General features: G+C 40.0%; 1 protein-coding gene across 3 annotated transcripts in view; it reads left to right on the top strand.

Moving 5' to 3' along the window:
- Window positions 1-23,193, top strand: part of TENM1 (teneurin transmembrane protein 1) — an 876,412-nt gene that overhangs the window by 3,949 nt on the left and 849,270 nt on the right. The gene's annotated exons all lie outside the window — the stretch shown is intronic.

The raw sequence follows: 23,193 nt of genomic DNA, 5'->3' as shown, positions 1-23,193 counted from the left end.
TTTACATACAGTTACATACAGATGTAGCCGAGTTGTTTAAACTCTTAATTTTTGTAAAACTTGATGACTTATACATGTAACATAGCTCAATAGGTCTAACTGCAGTCCCATAAAAAAAGGACAGATCATTCTTTATGTAGCCAGAGTCATTTATACCAAATAACAGACACTATTTACTATATATATATATATATATATATATATATATATATATATATATATAGAAAAAAAGATATAGCGAAAAGTAGCACTCCTTATGAAAAAATATCTTAGGTGCAAGCAACCAAATGGACCCTGGTCTCTGGTCCCCAATGAAGAAGGCAAAAAGCGGCTGCAGCACACAAAATAAGTGAAAAAATAATAGTGGCTTTAATCCATAATCAATACAAATGCAACGTTTCAGCTGCCAGTGCAGCCTTTATCAAGCATTTGTATTGATTATGGATTAAAGCCACTATTATTTTTTCACTTATTTTGTGTGCTGCAGCCGCTTTTTGCCTTCTATATATATATATATATATACCCCGAGAGCATACAATCCATATATTTACCATGTTAGCTGTTAGTATGTCAGGATTGAAAAAAAAATGTATTACTGCCTACAGCCTATAGGTTTCTTTGCAAACCTGATATGAACCTCTACATCAGTGGTCTTCAACCTGCGGACCTCCAGATGTTGCAAAACTACAACTCCCAGCATGCCCGGACAGCCGTTGGCTGTCCGGGCATGCTGGGAGTTGTAGTTTTGCAACATCTGGAGGTCCGCAGGTTGAAGACCACTGCTCTACATGAATCTTTATCATTGACTGTAATGAAATATATCCTTTTCATCTTTTCTGTATGGGAGGTCCAGTACTATAGTAAAAGTGATGAACTAGCCTTCTATTGTTTTTTTTTTTTTTTTTTTATCCCTTCAACTGGTCTCTGAAATAAGTTAGTGTATCTAGAATCATTGTCTTTTGTGAGAAGTAACAATTTTTGTAAAAAAAAAAAAGTAAAAAAATAAAAAATAAAAAAATAAGGAAAGCTCAGCTTTATTCCATCAAAATTACAGGGTAGTTTGAATACTTCTCCAGGTCTCCTAAAATGGTTAATATTCTATGAAATGGACGTGTTTCTTGCATCTTACACTGTGGTGTTGTGAATGATGAATGTATCCATTGCTATTGCACTTTACCATCTCCCTAATTTACATCTGTTATAGTTGTGATCATTGTGGCTCCAACATTCATAGAACAAGGACCGGCAAGAAACATGGTCGGATAATTGAACCCACTAGTGTCAAATTCAACACATAGTCTATACTACAACATTAAGAAACTTTTTATTATTATTATTATTATTATTATTTAATAACATATTTACAATAACAAATAAAGACACAGAAAACACAAAAGGGAAAAAGCTTAGAGTTAGCTTAACAACCTATAGTCTTAGTATTTGCTCAAAAAGAAAAATAGAAAGCTTAAGACAAGCATGACGACCGAGATTTAAGAGGAAAGGAAGGGGAGAAAAGCAAATTCCAACATACATACGAACCTCCATTCACATCACCTTCTACTACTTGATAGCAACGACTACTTCCTTCCAACCAATCTTCTTATGCCACTTAAGTGGTGGAACGGGGGGGTGGGGGGGACCAAAGACTCTACCCAGTTATTCCGATTACTATCCTCGCACACACAAAACTTTAACGAGTTTTTACGAATTTAATACAAAGCCAGTTGCAGATGCTCAGACCGACCAGTAATCCCAGTATCCAGCATGTTGCCTTGCAGCGAGTATTGCAATGCTTAACGTCTTCCACATAAACATTGTCACTGCAGCACCACAGCCTGCAGTGCAGATATAGCCCAATGTACCAGAATAAACAGTTAATAAGTGACAGACCGCTGTGGTAACATTCATCTGTCAGTGGCCGTTCTTAGTTGCATAGGATTTGCTGCAGCACTGTCATGTGACATGCTGCAATGCTCTCTCGGTAGGAGGAAAGTCAGGATATACATAGTACCCATACAGTGACATAACATACAACAAAAAAACTTTTCAAAAGTTAAGAACGGTATCATATCGAAGTTGGAATCTATTGTTTGCATGCCATAAAAGCAACAGGCAGTCACGGTTCTAACAAAGAGGATGAGTCATTGGTGGTTGGTAACATGTAGAAGAAACAATTATCGAGAGCAGTAATTGTTTTTAGCTTTAAGAAAAAAGAGCATAATGGCTGTGAATCAGGTAGTAGGGAATAATGGGACTTGCTTATTTAATGATTTCTATAAAGGCGTCATGATAGTTTAGTAGGTTGATCGGCAAGTAAATCTACATTTTCATAACGTTTCATGACACAATGTTCCAGACATCCATCCCGGTGCTGTTTAGAGATCCATGTTTTTCTTTCTTTACGGGGCTGATTTGGGCATGCCTCAATAGGCTGCCGCACTGACTGAGATACAGTCCAATTTGTATAGTTTGAGAGAATGTTTCAGAAAGTCAAAATAATCCGCTCTCCAAAATACAAGTTTACAGCAAGTGAAAGGCGCCTACACACGACAAGAGAAATGTATCCATGGAGTTTTGTTTTGATGAAAGACATACTGATTCTTAAAATGTATTCTATCTGCAAATATTGCTGTTTGTTATATGACTGAGATCAAGAGTATACTTTTCTGGCACAGCCAAGAACACAGCACCGGCATTTATGACCAAATTTAATGAAGGCTTTCAAGTGTTAAAAGCAACACAAAAATACCATTTTATTAAAGAGAAATTGTCATTTATACACCAAATGCAGTAAAGGACCATATAAAACAAGAAAGTCAGTGCTGACAATCTGACCAATCTAGCGTCATCTCTTTCTGCTTCGCATCCTATTTACCTGCATATCAGGTATCTTACCCACCATATTTGGATGACATGCACTGCAATGGATGCAATACAATTCTTTCATGGTTGGCTGCAATTGCTCTCTCCGCACCTGCTCATCTGTCATTATCAATGAGGTGACATCATCCATTTCTGTACTTCTTAAAAAGGTGTTATAGCCATTAAAGAAGGTGCAAGTCCTCAAGTGCCTGACAGTCTGGATTTGTGTGTGCTGTTGTTTATGTTGTTTTGGTGCAGTACCCAATACACTTTTTGGAGTCGAACACGGGCCAAAGTTAAAGAAAGAAGATGCGTATTACTTTTCTTTACATCTTTTTGAAAAGGTTCCATCAGTTCCACTTCTGCTTTTAACTAACAAACTACATAAAAAATGACATCAGGAACGGCACATGTAAATTCAGCCTAAGGAATTCACACTGGTGAATTTTTTTAACCAAAGCCAGAATGGAATTCAAATTTTAAATAATGTTTTTTTTTTCTCTTTCTTTCTCTTACTTTCTTTATATTCAATCCTTTGTTTAGGTCAAAGTACTGTATTAAAAACTGCACGTGTGCTTCCAGCCTAATGGATGCAATTTTTAATGTACAGTGTTCATTTCCGATAGATCCACTGAGATAAGGTAGGGTGAGCACCTTGTTTCTGCTACCATCATTGTTGATGATTGAGGTAGTTAATGTAGAAAATATATACAATACACAAGACTATTGTGTCACAGTGGAAAACACGCAGGCATTGTGTAATCATTATTATTGACCACAGTTACCAGGGAATGCAAACAAAATGTCAATAGTCCTTCTGATATTAACCACCATAACCAGTAAGTCTGCCATACTCTGGTAATGTCAGGAGAAAGTTCTCATATTATCCTTAAAGTTGCCTTCTTCCTATATACTGTATACAGTCAGAAAGGTATAATAAGTATGCATTTCGCTACATTTTCAATAAATGGAATCATTGGTATTAGTAGTAGTCCACAACAGGGAGTCTTCTGAAAGGTCAAAGGCCTGATGCACACAATGAGGCCATGCACGTAGACCATATGGCACTCAGCACTTCTGTGCCTCTTAGGGGTCCAATTGTCAGATTCCCCTACCCGCAATCGTATTACTGCTGCCGCAGCACATGCACGACTTATTGTTATACTCTGTGTACCACTGTGTGGTACCAAAAACCTATAATATACCTTAAAATAATTGATCTTGTCCAAAATTATATTGAGATTCAAGTACAGTTTACTCCGCCCCTAGACATCTTATCCCCTATCCAAAGGATAGGGGATAAGATGTCTGATCACGGGGGTCCCGCCACTGGGGACCCCCGTGATCTCAGCTGCAGCACCCCTCTGTCATTACTGCAGAGAGCAAACTCGCTCTATGAGTAATGACAATACAGGCAATACAGGGGCCGAAGCATCGTGATGTCACAGCTCCGCCCCCTCGTGACATCACAGTCTGCCCCCTCAATACAAGTCTATGGGAGGGGGCCCCCTCCCATAGACTTGCATTAAGGGAGAGGGACGTGACATCACGAGGGACGGAGCCAAGACGTCACGATGCTCCAGCCTCTGTATCGCCCGTCATTACGCATAGAGTGAGTTTGCTCTGTGCAGTAATGACAGCGGGGTGCTACAGGCGAGATCCCGGGGTCCCCAGTGGCAAGACCCCCGTGATCAGACATCTTATCCCCTATCCTTTGGATAGGAGATATGATGTCTAGGGGCGGAGTACCCCTTTAAGCAATCTCTAGGCACCATATTATAGATCCATGAAACATGGATATGCAATATGGCCCTTAGGCTCCTAACTAGATTGTCTACATGGTTAAATGGGTATTATCATCTCATAAAAGGCTGACATATGGCTAGGATATGTCATTATATTATGATCAGTGGGGGTTCAAATTCGAAAAAATGATTCAGCATTGTGGCCCTTCATAGTTATATCCATCACCTGGCCCCACATTGTACATAGAAAATCCAGATGAACTAAATAACCATAAAGGGGTGGCATATGCTGATGCTATACTAATGCTATGCCAAACTCATCATTTGATTTGAATGCCCCACATTTAAAGGGGTTATCCAGGAATAGAAAACCAGAGATCATTTCTTTCAAAAAAAGCTCCACATCTGTTCCCAGGTTGGGTGTGGTGTTACAACTTGGCTCCATTCACTTTAATGGAACTAAGCTGCAGAACCAAACCCAACCTAGAGACAGACAAGGATACACTTTTGAAAGAAATTAGCTCTGTTTTTCGATTCCTGAATAACCCCTTTAATGGTGAAATATTTTTCATCGCTTTGCTACTTGCTAACTGAAAATACACTGTTTATATGAATATATTAATTTGTTTTTTATTAGCTTCCCCCCCCCCCCCTCTGGATTATGGACTGTGCCAATGTGATCCATAGTTTTACTATTTACTATATATAAGAGTATTTGCTAATAATATTTACTAATAATATTAGATAAAATAAATTGGCATCCAAAACTAGTGCCAGTGTTGGAGGGTCATATTTGGGGACATGCCATTCAGGTCTATATTAATTGGATCCATAGACTGCGCAGATGACATTGTATATTGTACAAACAACCACATTTTTGCAGTGGAGATTCCTTGAAGGATATATGCTCTAAGCTCCAAACCCATTTAATGGAGGCTTAGGGTGCATTCACACCACGTTTTTGCAATACAGTTCCTGTATACCTTTTCAATGTGAAAACCGTATACGGGAACTGTATTGCAATCAAAGCTGACCGCCGCGTCTGAAGTGAAAGTGAAAGTAACCCGGCTGCTCAGTCGGGCTGTTCGGGACCGCCGCGGTGAAATCGCGGCATCCCGAACAGCTTACAGGACACCGAGAGGGCCCTTACCTGCCTCCTCGGTGTCCGATCGGCGAATGACTGCTCCGTGCCTGAGATCCAGGCAGGAGCAGTCAAGCATCGATAACACTGACCACAGGCGTGTTAATACACGCCAGTGATCAGCATGAGAGATCAGTGTGTGCAGTGTTATAGGTCCCTATGGGAGCTATAACAGTACAAAAAAAAGTAAAAAAAAAGTGTTAATAAAGGTCATTTAACCCCTTCCCTAATAAAAGTTTAAATCACCCCCCTTTTCCCATAAAAATAAATAAAACTGTGTAAATAAAAATAAACATATGTGGCATTGCCACATGCGTAAATGTCCGAACTATAAAAATATATCGTTAATTAAACCGCACGGTCAATGGCCTACACGTAAACAAATTCCAAAATCCAAAAAAGCGTATTTTTGGTCACTTTTTATACCATTAAAAAATGAATAAAAAGTGATCAAAAAGTCCGATCAAAACAAAAATGGTACTGATAAAAACTTCAGATCACGGCGCAAAAAAATGAGTCCTCATACCGCCCTGTACATGGAAAAAGAGGACATTTTTAAACGTATACATTTTCCTGCATGTAGTTATGATTTTTTTTCGAAGTACGACAATATCCAACCTATATAAGTGGGGTATCATTTTTACCATATGGACCTACAGAATAATGATAAAGTGTAATTCTTACAGAAATATGCACTGCGTAGAAACGGAAGCCCCCAAAATTTACAAAATGGCGTTTTTTCTTCGATTTTGTCGCACAATGATTTTTTTTCCCGTTTCGCCGTGGATTTTTGGGTAAAATGACTAATGTCACTGCAAAGTAGAATTGGTGATGCAAAAAATAAGCCATAATTTGGATTTTTGGGTGGAAAATTGAAAGGGTTATGATTTTTAAAAGGTAAGGAGGAAAAAACGAAAGTGCAAAAACTGAAAAACCATGCGTCCTTAAGGGGTTAAACATGGGAGTCGATTGGAACCGTACAGAACTGTATGAGTGTACAGTTCCATCAGGTTTTCACCATGCATTGTTTGACTTTGCACAGTTTTTTTTTTCTTGGAATTTCAATCAAACAAGTGAAACTTTATAACGGAGTGAAAAGTTAAAAGCGTATACGTTTTTTTCATACAAAACGGATGCAACCAGACATCATTTTTAAAACCGTATACGGTTTTTAACTGTATATGGGTTAAAATTTGTACACACGTTTTGATACAGTTTAGTCTGGTTTTGAGGAATCAGTTTTTCATTAAAAACCTGATACGGGAACTGTATTGCAAAAACGTGTTGTGAGTGGTCCATACCTATGGAAAATCAGAGCAGCTACCTAAAGGATCATCAAGTTTCTAGAGCCAGTTTAATACTGAGAGCACCATGCTCTGAGAAAATTAGGCTCAGGCTATTGCCTGAGCCTAATTTTCTCAGAGCATGGTGCTCTCAGTATTAAACTGCTTTAGTTCTAGAAGCCGGAGGATCTTTTAGGTAGCTGCTCTGTAGGACCACAATATAAGCCTGCATTTGTTGTTCGTTGACAGTGTTGTTGTCAGGTCACCAACATTTTTCCAACGTCTTACATACTTTTTAAAAGCCTCAAAAAAAAAAAGAAAAAGATTTTTTTTTTATGAATCAAAGCAGCGAACATGAAAGGTCAAACTGTAATAAGAGGAGATAACTAAGGTCCAGCCGTGTTCACCTAGACACTAATCTACTCTTGGGCGCATGACATGAAAATCTGGCATATTTGCCAGTATCATCTATGTTGAAGTCACCAGTTAAATTCTGGCTTTATTAAAGCACTTCTACTTCAGAAAAGCGAGAGTCTAATTATTTCTCTAGAGATGAAAAGGGAGAAATGATTTCTAGTTTGGGGAATGTGAGCGTCTAATTAATATGCCAATGGTCTATGTACATTTCACTTAATTTGATTCAGCAAAAAAGTACTTCAATTTGCATAATATAACAGATAAGTTCCGACACTTTTTAGCATGTAGACCAATAAACAGCAACTTCAGCAACATGACAGGGAGAGATAATGAACTGTCACATGCTGTATAGTGATCCTTGCTGCTCACGCGGCTAACAGATGTGGCCCTCAAATTTAGTTTGTATTGAAGTTTTAATCAACTGGAGTCTTGAAATGGATGAAGAATCTTCATCTTATTAAAGCAATAGGATGGTCACAATGTGTCAAGTGTTGTAGCTGCCACTCACCGATCTGGTAACGTTCGAAAAGTTACATTGAACCTTGCATGTGTCTATTTGTAGCAAGCAGTCACCTTGCATCATAAAGGTATGTTCACACTGCGGAATCCCCGCGGAATTCCGCGAGTAAAAGTCCGCACAGTGAACATTACCATCAGTGTGAACGGGTCTTCCGCAATTCCTCCGCTGAAATTGTTCCGCGCAAAGAAAGAACATGTTCATTCTTTGCGCGGAAGTCAGCGAGCACTACACTGCAATGGTGACGGCGCAGTGCGGCGCGATCCTACCGCCGGCTGCCAATCTGAACCTCCGCTCGCTGAATTCTGCGAGCAGAGATTCCATTCACACTCTGCAGTGTGAACATACCCTAAAATTGCGGCCTTCATTATAGATTACATTGTCAGGCCTGATTATTTTTTATTTTTTTTTATAATATTGTACTTTTCTTAATAGATAGCAGAGTAAATATTATCAATATTACTTCCAGCAATCTGTAAAATGGGTTATCTTAAAGGACCACTCCAGGAAAAACTGATACACTTTTAATGCCTAAAGCGCGGCAATTCCATCTTTGATGTTCTTGTTTCTTGTTCTTGAATCCTTGTTTTATGCACAGCACTCCTCGGGTCCTGACTGCGCATAACATACAGCATTAGCTTTACCTATACAATTATTCTAAGTAAAAAGCCAAGATATTTTACAATCTCACTGGGTTTGGTGCAGAAGGTTGAGCAGAGATAACCAGCTAGGATATTATGAGATAAAATGTGATCATTACTTCAAGTTTTGGCCGGAGGCTCCACATACATTGGACTGGAAGTAGCGCTGTCATTTTTTTTTGTTTTTATAAAAAAAAAATATATATATATATATATATATATATATATATGAAAATAAAAGGGTTGCAGACCTCAAGGTATATACTTACTGTATAAATGTGGATTGGATCACTAGGTTTACATTAAAAGTGTATGTAGTGGTTAAAAACTATATATATATATATATATATATATATATATATATATATATATATATATATATATATGATAGAATAGAAGGTGCAGACTAGTTGTATGGATAACCAAAAAATAATGTTTATTGATTAAATAGTTACATAAATGGTCTCAGCAGGGCCCTTGCTAGAGACCAGTTAAATTGACGGTAAAAATAGTAATAAAATAGTATAGAATAGTATAAAAGTTTATATAGTAGCCACCGCTGTAGAACTTGGGTTATATTTAGTCAATTCTGGATGTTTCTGTTATATAATCTGTATTACCGGCAGTCTTAGAATAACAGTAGCAATTAGATGGTGTTGTAATCCAGGAATGGATCCAAAAGAGATACTGTAGCAAGTAAAGATTGTTGGTGCTACTGCACCACTCACCGCTCCGTTCTTTTTATAATATATATATATATATATATATATATATATATATATATGACAAAATAGGATGGAGGAGCACCGTGCTGTAGGATTCCAGATCCACGTGGGTGCACAGCTCCGGGAATAGACCAGTTCCCACGAAATATAAGAAAAGGTAGAAGTGGCACTCTAACTTGTAGGTGAAAAATTACAAAGGTTTATTCACACATCTGTGCAGGCGAAAGATGTGTGAATAAACCTTTGTGATTTTTCACCTAAAAGTTGGAGTGCCGCTTCTATCTTTTCACACACATATATATATATATATATATATATATATATATATATATATGTGTGTGAATAGATATAAGGAGATATATGTACAGTTAAAAATAGCAGTCGTAGTATTTTGATATGCCATCACACAGAATGAATTTCACTGCTTGCGGTAGCTCCCAGCTTTATTTCACCTTCATCAAAGCGCCTCATGTCTACTGTATAGCATGCACTTAATAAAATATAGATAAGAATATTACAACTGTAAATGTCTGACTTCTCAGTGATCTCTACTTCAAAGAAAAATCAAGAGCAAAAAAATCCCTTCCACAAACAAAGTCAGCCTGTTTTCCTCTGTGTACGCGATCACATTGATTACCTATGCATTCCCGGGTCTACTTGATTACCTGTCAGTCATCCGAAGCCAGGATTTATAATATGTTATCTTCTAGCTCCCTCCACCCAACCTACTAGTCTGGATTCACAGGTTTGCCCTATAAGCAAATAAGAAGAGACCTGTCAATCAAACCAAGATGGGAAGGGAAAAGCCCAGCGGACACTTCTCTCCTTGAACTCTCTTTTTGAACATACATTTAGTACAAAACACCAAAACCTTTTATTGTTCATTGTAGTGAGAGAGCTGGTCTGTATTTTATTATTTTATTTTCTTCTGCTTAGGGCAGCAGGAAACTGCTGACATGTTCTTTTAACCCTAATTGTTTAAAATTTATGAGTAGAGTAAGTAAGCTGGGCAGATAGTAAATCCTATTTGCTACCATTTGATTTAATACCCGACCTATACTACCAAATATTCCTATAAGCATTGGGCTAGCCTGGTGTTTCCCAACCAAGGTGCCTCCAGTCGTTGCAAAATTTCAACTCCCAGCATATCTGTACCACTGTCTTTTCTTTATATTATTCCTTTGAATAATCTTTAGTTGCTTGTTTGTGAAATAAAGGGGTATTCCAGGAATTCTTTTTATTTAACTATGTTACAGGGGCTGTAAAGTTAGTGTTGTTCATAATATAGTGTATGTACCTGTGTGTCGGTTTCCTCACAATTCTTCTGTGATTTTCACTCCAATATTTATTTTTATCAGCATACAAAATGACTGTTGTCTCAGATTTTTCCCAAGTTGCAATGCGGCCAAGACCTGACTCACTAGTCAACTGATGACAAGAAGCCTGTCTGCTTCAATGGGTGGAGGGATCGCTTGGTGGGAGAGAGATCAATCTGCAGCTAATGCAACAGCTGTAGGCACCCTGATTGAAAACCATACGTCTTTTGAATGGATGCAGCTCATTTAAAGTTTCAATGAGTGGGGTGGCTGATGTGTGGGAGGGAGGAAAATGGAATTATGGGATTTGGAGTCAAAAAAAGAAAACTGAAACAGGAAATACCAGTTCACAAAAGCTAGCCACAGTATTATGGTAATCTCACAACATAGCCATTTAGCTCCAAGACAAGTACAGATCCTACCATTCACACACGGTATTTTTGCCTATTTGTGGACTGTAGGTTAGAACGGGGAAAAAAAATCTACATTTTTCTTCTGAGTTCTATCATACTCCATATGCCCTATCTACAAAATGGGGGGGGGGGGTATAAGTGTCTGCTCACAGGGGGTATCAGACAGCTGAGATCCCTCCCCTCCTATCAATTCCTGCCTGGCACCCCAGCTCTCCTCATGTACCGAACACCAACCACTCCATGCATGAAGAGGTGTCGACTCCCCCTTCATGCATCTCTCAGAGAGCCAGAGATACAGTGCTTGTGTATCTCTGTGTCTCCAATGGAGAAGCATGGAAGGGGCTTGTTGACCACTGTCGACCAGACTAAAGTATACTCTTTAAGGCTGGCTTCACATCATGATTTGAGTGTCCGCTGCTCAGATACAATTTCGGAAGCTCAAATTGGCTGAAATCATATCTGTTCATGGACATGTATGGACCTATTAACTTTTATGGGGCTGTGGACCCTATCGTAGTCAGCTAGTGACTACGATCTGGTCATTTTCTCAGTATGTCAGATTTTTGACACGGACTGAAAATCGTGGTCTGCCACGATTTTCAGCCCGTGTCAAAAATGGGACGTACTGAAAAAAATTACCAGATCCTAGTCACTAGCTGACTACAATCGGGTCCGCTGCCCCATAATAGTTAATAGGTCCATACATGTACGTTCACAGATATGGTTTCAGACGATTTGAGCTTTAGCATTGAAATCTGTGCAGTGGACACACAAATCGTGATGTGAAGCCAGCCTAATGCACAAGAAATGAAAAAAAACCAAAACATATAGGGGGATATTTATCATTGTTTGCCCTAAATCCGCCATGGCAAAGCCCTAAATCTGTATGTGTAGTCTATATAATAAAATGCTCTTTAACACTTAAAGACATATAAGTTAGGAGCTTTTCTCTCAATAATCAATAAATTGCCCATAATTCCTCTGGCTTTTTTCATCCTAAGAAACTATGTAATCATTCGATAAGACATTATATTCAGCCCAAAGACTTTTGCACTAACAAGAAAGTGGATATTCCCTTTGAAAGGAGAAATTACCCTCTCCAGTAACTTTTCATTTTCCCAGAGGTTAGAATGAAGAATGCAGCATTCATATTTCTTCTTAAAGGACTGGACTGCCTGCATTGTGTACACTAAAACAGGCCCAGGAGAGGGACTGTAATAATAACATAGAAGCAAAGATTTCGAAGTTTGAAAGGCTGGGACGAGTTACATATTATATAACCTTTGACGAAGTACAGTAGGTTTGATATTAGATGGAATAACGTATACAGTCATGGCCGTAAATATTGGCACCCCTGAAATTTTTCTGGAAAATGAAGTATTTCTTACAGAAAAGTATTTCAGTAACACATATTTTGCTATACACATGTTTATTCCCTTTGTGTGTATTGGAACTAAACCAAAAAAGGGAGAGAAAAAAAGCAAATTGGACATAATGTCACACCAAACTCCAAAAATGGTCTGGACAAAAATATTGGCACCCTTTCAAAATTGTGGATAAATAAGATTGTTTCAAGCATGTGATGGTCCTTTAAACTCCCCTGGGGCAAGTAACAGGTGAGGGCAATATAAAAACCACACCTGAAAGCAGATAAAAAGGAGAGAAATTCACTTAGTCTTTGCATTGTGTGTCTGTGTGTGCCACACCAAGCATGGTAAACAGAAAGAGGAGAAGAGAACTGTCTGAGGACTTGGGAACCAAAATTGTGATCATATCACAATCAATCTCAAGGTTACAAGTCCTTCTCCAGAGATCTAGATTTGCCTTTGTCCACAGTGCGCAACATTATCAAGAAGTTTGCAACCCATGGCACTGTAGCTAATCTCCCTGGGCATGGACGGAAGAGAAATATTGATGAAAGGTGTCAACGCAGGATAGTCCGGATGGCGGATAAGCAGCCCCAAACAAGTTCCAAAGATAATTAAGCTGTCCTGCAGGCTCAGTGAGCATCAGTGTCAGCGCAAATTATTCATCAACATATAAATTAAATGAAACACTATGGCAGGAGATCCAGGAGGACCCCACTGCTGACACAGAGACATAAAAAAGCAAGTCTACATTTTGCCAAAATGAACTTGAGTAAGCCATAATCCTTCTGGGAAAAAATCTTGTGGACAGATGAGACAAAAAAAAAAAAGCACATCATTCTACTGTTTACCGAAAACGGAATGAGGCCTACAAAGAAAAGAACACAGCACCTACAGTGAAATATGGTGCAGGTTCAATGATGTTTTGGGGTTGTTTTGTTGCCTCTGGCACTGGGTGCCTTGAATGTGTGCAAGGCATCCTGAAATCTGAGGATTACCAATGGATTTTGGGTCACACTGTACAGCCCAGTGTCAGAAAACTGGGTTTGCGTCCGAGATCTTGGTTCTTCCAGCAGGACAATGACCCCAATAATACATTGAAAAGCACCCAGAAATGGATGGCAGCAAAGCACTGGAGAGTTCTGAAGTGGCCAGCAATGAGTCCAGATCTAAATCCCAATGAACACCTGTGGAGAGATCTTAAAATTGCTGTTGGGAAAAGGCCGGCTGAGAGGTGTAAGAAGCTTATTGATGGTTATAGGAAGCGACTGATTTCAGCAATTTTTTCCAAAGGGTGTTCAACCAAATATTAAGTTAAGGGTGCCAATAATTTTGTCCAGCCCATGTTTGGAGTTTGGTGTGACATTATGTCCAATTTGCTTTTTTTCCTCCCTTTTTTTTATTTAGTTAAAAATACACACAAAGGGAATAAACATGTGTTACTGCAATCCTTTTCTGTGAGAAATACTTCATTTTCTTGAAAATTTCAGGGGTGCCAACATTTATAAACCTCCAGCACTTCCGACAGTACTTACAGGTGGTTGCTGCATGCTATATTGTGGGGGTCCTTAACGACAGCACCCCTGCGATCAGACATCTTATTCCCTATCCTTTGGATAGGGGATAAGATGTCTTGGGGCCCGGTGGACCACTTTAATTCATATGAGGCCCTTTATTTGAATCTGGAGCATACTCGAAGTGTCACTATCAAGTCATAAAAACTTTTCACATATTAGAATGCTAGTCAAAAGATGTCAAAAGTTTGGATGTTCAGACTCCGCACTAGGTGGGAGACGGACGTGACTAGGCACTTCTCTCCCTCATTCTGAGTCTTTCATGTCTAGATCCTGTCTCGGGCAGTAAAGAGCAAGACACTTACCCAAGCACTTTCATTGTCTTGTTCAAGCAATCGGTGGGGGTCTAAACAATGAAACACGACCATTCAATGACATGTCTTTTTTATTTTTTTATTACGTGACATTGACTCTTAATATTGGAATAATTGAGTCCGATGTAGCTTGAGTACAATGATAGGTAATGTTACCAATCATTAACCTCTAGAGTACAGTATTTGTTAAACACTTGTTTCAATATACATTAAAGTTGTTTGCAACATTTATTTTCGTAGGGCAAAGTAAAAGTTTTATGTTGTTGTTTTTTGTGGTTGTTCCAAGCACGGCCAGAAGGTGGCCATAATGTATGTAATTCTTGCATTCAGTCTTCTCTCCGTTTCAAAATGCTCTGTTGCTTGTTTCTTTAGAATACAAAACTGAAAATATCACTTATCTGGAATCCAATTATTCTAAAATGATCCTGTCCTTCAGAAAACACCTGAAGCTGAAGTTAGTTAGTAATGGTTCAGCACTGCATCCTATTTATTTCATCAAAGTCAATAAGTAGTATTGGAAGAAACTGGCGACTTCCTTATAAACATCCAAAGCTTTTGATGAATTGAAAATGTAAATATAATTGACTTAAGGGTTCCTTTTTGGGTCTTCTTTATACACGTAATGAAGTGCACTCCACATCTCAGAGCTGTGGCATGAATTGAAAGCTACTGTTGCCATAAGTGAAATATATTAATGGCTGCAAATTATGTTATTGGCTTGCTGTGTTTTTTGGCTTGTTGTGCTTAGTAATGAAAAGTAACAGTGGTCAGTACAATGGAGATTCTTTTTCTTGTATTATTGATATAGAAGTTACTTAACATGTGAACCCATATACAGTCAGTTCATTTAGCAAAAAGACTTTTACATATTTAATTTTTGTTTCCTTAAGAGTTAGCTTTATTGATTTCAGTGAATACATACAATACTCAATATAATTGCATGTCATTTAACCCCTTAAAGGGGTACTCTGCCCCTAGACATCTTATCCCCTATCCAAAGGATAGGGGATAAGATGTCAGATCGCCGCGGTCCTGCTACTGGGGACCCCGGGGATCCCCGCTGCGGCACTGCGCTATCATTACAGCACAGAGTGAGTTCGCTCTGCACGTAATGACGGGCAATACAGGGGCCGGAGCATCGTTACATCACGGCTCCGCCCCTCATGACGTCAAGGCCTGCCTCTTTCAATACAAGTCTATGGGAGGGGGCGTGGCAGTCGTCACGCCCCCTCCCATAGACTTACATTAAGGGTATGGGCCGTGATGTCACGAGGGGCGGAGCCATGACATCACGCTGCTCCGTTCCCTGTATCGCCCGTCATTATGCACAGAGTGAACTCGCTCTGTGCTGTAATGATAGCGCAGTGCCGCAGCGGGGATCCCCGGGGTCCCCAGCAGCGGGACCGCGGCGATCTGACATCTTATCCCCTATCTATGTCTAGGGGCGGAGTACCCCTTTAAAGGGGGTTAAACAGATTTGTAAATTACTTCTATTAAAAAAATCTTATTCCTTCCAGTACTTATTAGCTGATGAATACTACAGAGGAAATTATTTTCTTTTTGGAACACAGAGCTCTCTGCTTACATCATGACCACAGTGCTCTCTGCTGACATCTCTGTCCATTTTAAGAACTGTCCAGAATAGGAGAAAATCCCCATAGCAAACATATGCTGCTCTGGTCAGTTCCTAAAATGGACAGAGATGTCAGCAGAGAGCACTGTGGTCATGATGTCAGCAGAGAGCACTGTGTTCCAAAAGTAAAAGAAAATGTAGTATTCAGCAGCTAATAAGTACTGGAAGGATTAAGATTTTTTTTAGAGAAATAATTAACAAATCTCTTTAACTTTCTGGCACCAGTTGATTTAAAAAAAAAAAAGTTAAAGTTTTCCACCGGAGTACCCCTTTAAGGATCCAGAGTTTTTCCATTTTTGCACTTTTGTTTTTTCCTTCTTACCTTTAAAAACATAAATCCATATGATGGCCTATTTTTTGTGCCACCAATTCTACTTTGTAATGACATCAGTCATTTTACCCAAAAATCTATGGCAAAATGGGGAAAAAAAATTATTGTACAACAAAATTTAAGAAAAAACCCCATTTTGTAATTTTGGGGGCTTCTGTTTCTACGTAGTACATTTGTCGGTAAAAATTACACCTTCTCTTTATTCTGTAGGTCCATATAATTAAAATGATACCCTACTTATGTAGGTTTGATTTTGTCGTACTTCTGAAAAAAATCATAACTACATGCAGGAAAATTTATACGTTTAAAATTGTCATATTCTGACACCCTATAACTTTTTTATTTTTCCGCGTGCAGGGCAGTATGAGGGCAAATTTTTTGTGCCATAATCTGAATTTTTTTGTGGTACTATTTTTGTATTGATCTGACTTATTGACCACTTTTTATTCATTTTTTCCTCCCCGGAGCGCTCGCAGCATCCTCTCATTCACAGCGCCCCGGTCAGACCTGCTGACCGGGTGCGCTGCAATATCACTCTCAGCCGGGATGCGATTCGCGATGCGGGAGGCGCCCGCTCGCGATGCGCATCCCGGCTCCCGTACCTGACCCGTTCCCCGTCTGTCTTGTCCCGGCGCGCGCGGCCCCGCTCTTTAGGGCGCGCGCGCGCCGGGTCTCTGCAATTTAAAGGGCCACTGCGCCACTGATTGGCGCAGCAGGCTTAATCAGTATGTTCACCTGTGCACTCCCTACTTATACCTCACTTCCCCTGCTCTCCCTCGCCGGATCTTGTTGCCATTGTGCCAGTGAAAGCGTTCCCTTGTGTGTTCCTAGCCTGTGTTCCAGACCTCCTGCCGTTGCCCCTGACTACGATCCTTGCTGCCTGCCCCGACCTTCTGCTACGTCCGACCTTGCTCTTGTCTACTCCCTTGTACCGCGCTTATCTTCAGCAGTGAGAGAGGTTGAGCCGTTGCTGGTGGATACGACCTGGTTGCTACCGCCGCTGCAAGACCATCCCGCTTTGCGGCGGGCTCTGGTGAATACCAGTAGCAACTTAGAACCGGTCCACCAACACGGTCCACGCCAATCCCTCTCTGGCACAGAGGATCCACCTCCAGCCAGCCGAATCGTGACAATACTTTTATTAGGGAAGGGGTTAAATGATCTTTATTAACTTTTTTTCACTTTTTTTTTGCAGTGTTATAGCCCCCTCTAGTGGCTATAACACTTCACACACTGATCTTTTACATTGATCTTTGTTATCTCATAGGATAACATAGATCAATGATTCTGCCGCTTGACTGCATATGCCTGCATTTCAGGCACTGAGCAGTCATTTAGTGATCGGACACCAGGAGGCAGATAGGGAGACCCTCCTAGTGTCCTACAGCTTTTCAGGACACTGTGATTTTGCCGCGATGATCCTGAACAGCCCCCTGAGCTAACCTGCAGCAGTTTAGTTTCACTTTAGATGCAGCGATCAACTTTGAACGCTGCGTCTAAAGGGTTAATAGCGTGCGGGATCGTGATCACTGCTGCACGCTATTAGCCACAGGTCCCGGCTGTTGTCAGAGGCCGGGCCTGACCCGCTATGATGCGGGGCAGCGCCGTGTCCCCGCGTTATAGAAAGAGAGCGGACTCAGGGCGCTCCTGGGTCCTTAAGTGGTTAATTAATATTATTTAAAGGGGTACTCCACCAGAAACCATTTTCTTTTAAATCAACTGGTGCCAGAAAGTTAAACAGATTTGTAAATTACCTCTGCGCCGGGTCTCTGCAATTTAAAGGGCCACTGCGCCACTGATTGGCGCAGCAGGCTTAATCAGTATGTTCACCTGTGCACTCCCTACTTATACCTCACTTCCCCTGCTCTCCCTCGCCGGATCTTGTTGCCATTGTGCCAGTGAAAGCGTTCCCTTGTGTGTTCCTAGCCTGTGTTCCAGACCTCCTGCCGTTGCCCCTGACTACGATCCTTGCTGCCTGCCCCGACCTTCTGCTACGTCCGACCTTGCTCTTGTCTACTCCCTTGTACCGCGCTTATCTTCAGCAGTGAGAGAGGTTGAGCCGTTGCTGGTGGATACGACCTGGTTGCTACCGCCGCTGCAAGACCATCCCGCTTTGCGGCGGGCTCTGGTGAATACCAGTAGCAACTTAGAACCGGTCCACCAACACGGTCCACGCCAATCCCTCTCTGGCACAGAGGATCCACCTCCAGCCAGCCGAATCGTGACAATACTTTTATTAGGGAAGGGGTTAAATGATCTTTATTAACTTTTTTTCACTTTTTTTTTGCAGTGTTATAGCCCCCTCTAGTGGCTATAACACTTCACACACTGATCTTTTACATTGATCTTTGTTATCTCATAGGATAACATAGATCAATGATTCTGCCGCTTGACTGCATATGCCTGCATTTCAGGCACTGAGCAGTCATTTAGTGATCGGACACCAGGAGGCAGATAGGGAGACCCTCCTAGTGTCCTACAGCTTTTCAGGACACTGTGATTTTGCCGCGATGATCCTGAACAGCCCCCTGAGCTAACCTGCAGCAGTTTAGTTTCACTTTAGATGCAGCGATCAACTTTGAACGCTGCGTCTAAAGGGTTAATAGCGTGCGGGATCGTGATCACTGCTGCACGCTATTAGCCACAGGTCCCGGCTGTTGTCAGAGGCCGGGCCTGACCCGCTATGATGCGGGGCAGCGCCGTGTCCCCGCGTTATAGAAAGAGAGCGGACTCAGGGCGCTCCTGGGTCCTTAAGTGGTTAATTAATATTATTTAAAGGGGTACTCCACCAGAAACCATTTTCTTTTAAATCAACTGGTGCCAGAAAGTTAAACAGATTTGTAAATTACCTCTATTATAAAATCCCAACCTTTCCAGTACTTATCAACTGCTGTATGCTCCACAGGAAGTTCTTTTCTTTTTGAATTTCCTTTCTGCCTGACCACAAGTGCTCTCTGCTGACATCTCTGTCAATGTGATGAACTGTCCAACGCAAGAGAGGTTTGCTATGGGGATTTGCTCCTAAAATTAACTAATTAACTAAAATTTACAGAGGTGTCAGCAGAGAGCACTGTGGTCAGAAATTCAAAAAGAAAAGGACTTCCTGTGCATTATACACTTCCTGTGTATAATAAATACTGGAAGGATTGGGGGTTTTTAATAGAATTTTTTAATAGAATAGGCATTCTGTGTCGGGTGCTGCCTCCGAGACAGGGACGTGATGTCATACTATGCCCCCTCCATTTATTTCTATGAGAGGAGGCAGGACCCCTGTGATCATACATCTTATCCCCTATCCTTTGGATAGGGGATAAGATGTATAAAGCCGGAATACTCCTTAAATAATGTCCTCAATGCTTTTGGTGTTCCTTAGGGTTTTTCTGTGTGTGTCATAGAGGCTACACTTAACCCACTAGCTTAGGGACAACTGATAATTACAAATAAGGCCTACAGAGTACAAATCTAGTGAAAATACCATATGCAAATTATATAATGGCCAGAAATAGCGGTACTCCTTATGTACACACACTTGACAGCTTATCCTGAAAGGTTACTGGAAATGATAGGTATGATTTAAATCTCCATTAAAGCTGACTATAAATTGTGTCACAGTGTTATTTTCTCCTCCAATTGCATTTCAAATATAAAAACCATCACCAATAGTATTGGAAAAGGTTCAATATATGAATGTGGCTGTTGGTAAACTTATGAACTGCATTATTAATAGCACAAATTGCATGACTACGATAGACTGCCAACAGCTATGGCAATGAGCCACAGTCTTTTTTATCTGTCTAGCTGGTAATGTACAATGAAAGGATTTGATTGGTTGCTATCATTTTCGTGCAGTGTTCTTGTTACGCGTAATTAACCCTAGCAGCATTATAGAATCAGTGAAATGAGATGGTTGTAAAGGGTTGCTGCAAGCGGCATAGATAAGGACTGCAGCAAAGGACCACATGTCAATCGACACTTGGATGTACCAGTCATACAGTGGTCATTCCCTCTTAATATGCCATTGGGTTATTGATTTGAAAATGCACTAGAAAAAAGTTACTAATAAAGACATTGGAACCAAGAGCTTAAAATAAAACATCAATATGTATGATATATTCTGTTTTATCAAAGTGTGATTATTTTAATATACAAGTGTGACATCCATCAAAAAACAACTGCACAGTAAAACTGTATATATATATATATTTATATTTAGCTCCCTTATAATATGTTTGTTTTTCAAATTCACTGTAATCCTCAGTGCGCTATGCTGCCAAGTTGTGGCTCAGAAGGCTTTCAGTAATACTGGAATATTAAAAAGATAAGGTTAATAAGAGGCCTGGAAACACGGGAAGTGTTATAAGCAGAACAGAAGCAAGCCTTTGGGGCAAAACAGTATCTATCAGTGGATCAGCACTGGCCAAGAGTCATCGTTGAACTGCCTGGCTGAAGCAGCAACCGTCAGGATTTTATTAAAATGACATGACCCTAACCAATCAGAAAGCTGAATTCCAGCCAAGCCTTAGCAGGCAGCTGTCCAAGGTACTGCAGGTGTAAGGTTAAAATGGTTCAGGACAGCTGTCCAATGAATTCCAGATACTTCATTGTTATCGTACTATGGGTTTATCATAATCAAAACATCGCTGATACTGATACATCGCTGTTTTGTTTGCTATAGGCGTCATATTTCCTGGGAATTTTTTATTATGTTAGCTTATCATTTTCAAACTTATTTTTCTACTTTTAGAATTATTTCTTTTTTTCTATTGTAAAACTACAACTCTCATCACATCCTTATAAACAGTCTGGGTTCTCACAGTCTTAAAGCTGTTGTCTGGGCACGTAATTGGATGGTGTAAGAATAAGTAATTGATGCACCGTGCTTTATACATGGTTACTAGAATGTATTATATAGCCTTTCTTTCTTTAATTCTTACATTCCACTTCTGATTGTTATATATTATATCATTTTGTACACCTGCTGCCATAGGCACATTTTAGATAGCTCAGGCTTCCTTAACCCATCACTCCTCACTCTACAATTTGCCTAATGCCACTGCCCCCAACCCCACTTTCTTGAACAAATTGACCCTTCCCTCATTCACCACTGATGAAGCTGATGATTTAATATTATCTATAACCCAGCAAGAGATCAAGGAAATTATTATCTTTTCCTTCTGGAAAGATCCCTGGCCGGATGCCCTGGATAATCTTTTACCACCACACCTTACTCACACCTTTAATATGCTACTTAGATGTGATCATTTACCTAAAGGGGCTCTTAAGGCATACTTTACTGTGTTGCTGAAAGAGAAGGTAAAGACTTCATGTCTTGCTCCAGTTATAGTTTGATATCCATTCTAAATTGGATGTAAAAATCTGGACCAAACTCTTGTTAACCAAGATAAGCAAAATACTTCCCAAGCTAGGAAGGAATGTCATAATGCCGTTAAGAGTTCTCAGTGCCACACATATACATCCATGATGTCCCATTGATCCTTCTTAGCGCTAATGCTGAAAAGGTTTTCTACAGGGTAGCCTAGGATTTTATGAAACACATGCTTCTAAAGTTAATTTCCCTTACTACTTAATCTCCATCCTCTATACTGACCATCATGCATGTATAAAAATCAAAGGTACCCTGCCCCCATCTTTTTTGTGGCCCACTTTTACCTTCCTTGTTTATTTTGACTGTTGAAACCTTTCAACCATATTTCAATACAAGATCCAGAGACCAATGGCTTAACCATAGTCACTCATTCATATCTACTTGCTGCAGTTCTAACTACATAGAGGGAAGTCTGCAATCTTGAAGACAATTACAATAAATCAGGAATCCTAAATGTATCTCCCCCAAAGAAGCCTTCTGCTTAAAGTCAACCTCTCTACTCCTATGGCAATAGACTACATGCTCTATCTAGGTGTAAAACGTTGTATCATTGCAACAAAACTGTACTGATTTTTTACACTCCTTCAATCTTCCCATTTTTCCTGGAAAGAGCACAAAAACCTTCTACAAACTTACATCATTCATATTTTTCTCTACACCCTGTTTTCTAATGCACATCCCTTAATATTTCTTCCATTTCATAACTTTTTTTTTTTTTTTGAAACAAGGGAACCCTAGGCTGTCCCATACTCTCCTTATATGCAAACAACATCAAGAAGGCCAAGGATTACCGGATGCAGAACTATATTATGAAGTGGTCCACTTTAAGTGGTGGGTAAACTTGGTTACAATAGGGGAATTCCTCCAGGGATAAGACTTAGAACAAACAAACAATAGCTTGTCAAATTCCATAATCCCCTGCAGAGGCTAGTTAAAGGGGTTATCCAGGAACAGAAAAACAGAGCTAATTTCTTTAAAAAACAGCTCCACCTCTGTCCCCAGGTTGCGTGTGGTATTACAACCTTCCATTCACTCCATTCACTTCAATGGAACTAAGCTGCAGAACTACACCCAACCTGGAGACAGACAGGGATCGTTTTTTGAAAGAAATTAGCTCTGTTTTTCTATTCCTGGATAACCCCTTTAAGCGTCCTCTGATTCATCACAAGATACTCTCTCCCTCCCAACCCATTGCTCCAGCCTCAATTATACCTCAAGTAATGAACTGTTGAAGTACTGCGGTCTCTGGTGCAACACCAACCCTCCTGTTTATTTCATGTTCACTTTGCATGTCTATTCTGCCTTGTCTTTATGAAGATCTTTACTGTTGTCAAGTCCCTTATATGGCTGGAGGATCTCCAATTAAAACTACCATTATTTTATCAACTTCTTCTATAGTATATTTCTTCCCATCCCCCTCTCTATATATACTTTTATAAACTATGATCCACCTATTTGTGAAGGTGATAGCTCTATTGATCTCCATTTCCAACCTTAGACCTTAAAAACAATCCTTGTGTACCTCGTA

The sequence above is a fragment of the Hyla sarda genome, chromosome 9 (assembly GCF_029499605.1).
Source record: "Hyla sarda isolate aHylSar1 chromosome 9, aHylSar1.hap1, whole genome shotgun sequence".
Taxonomy (NCBI): Eukaryota; Metazoa; Chordata; class Amphibia; order Anura; family Hylidae; genus Hyla; species Hyla sarda.
The sequence above is the reverse complement of the archived record's forward strand: the minus strand, read 5'-3'. Positions and strand labels throughout refer to the sequence as shown.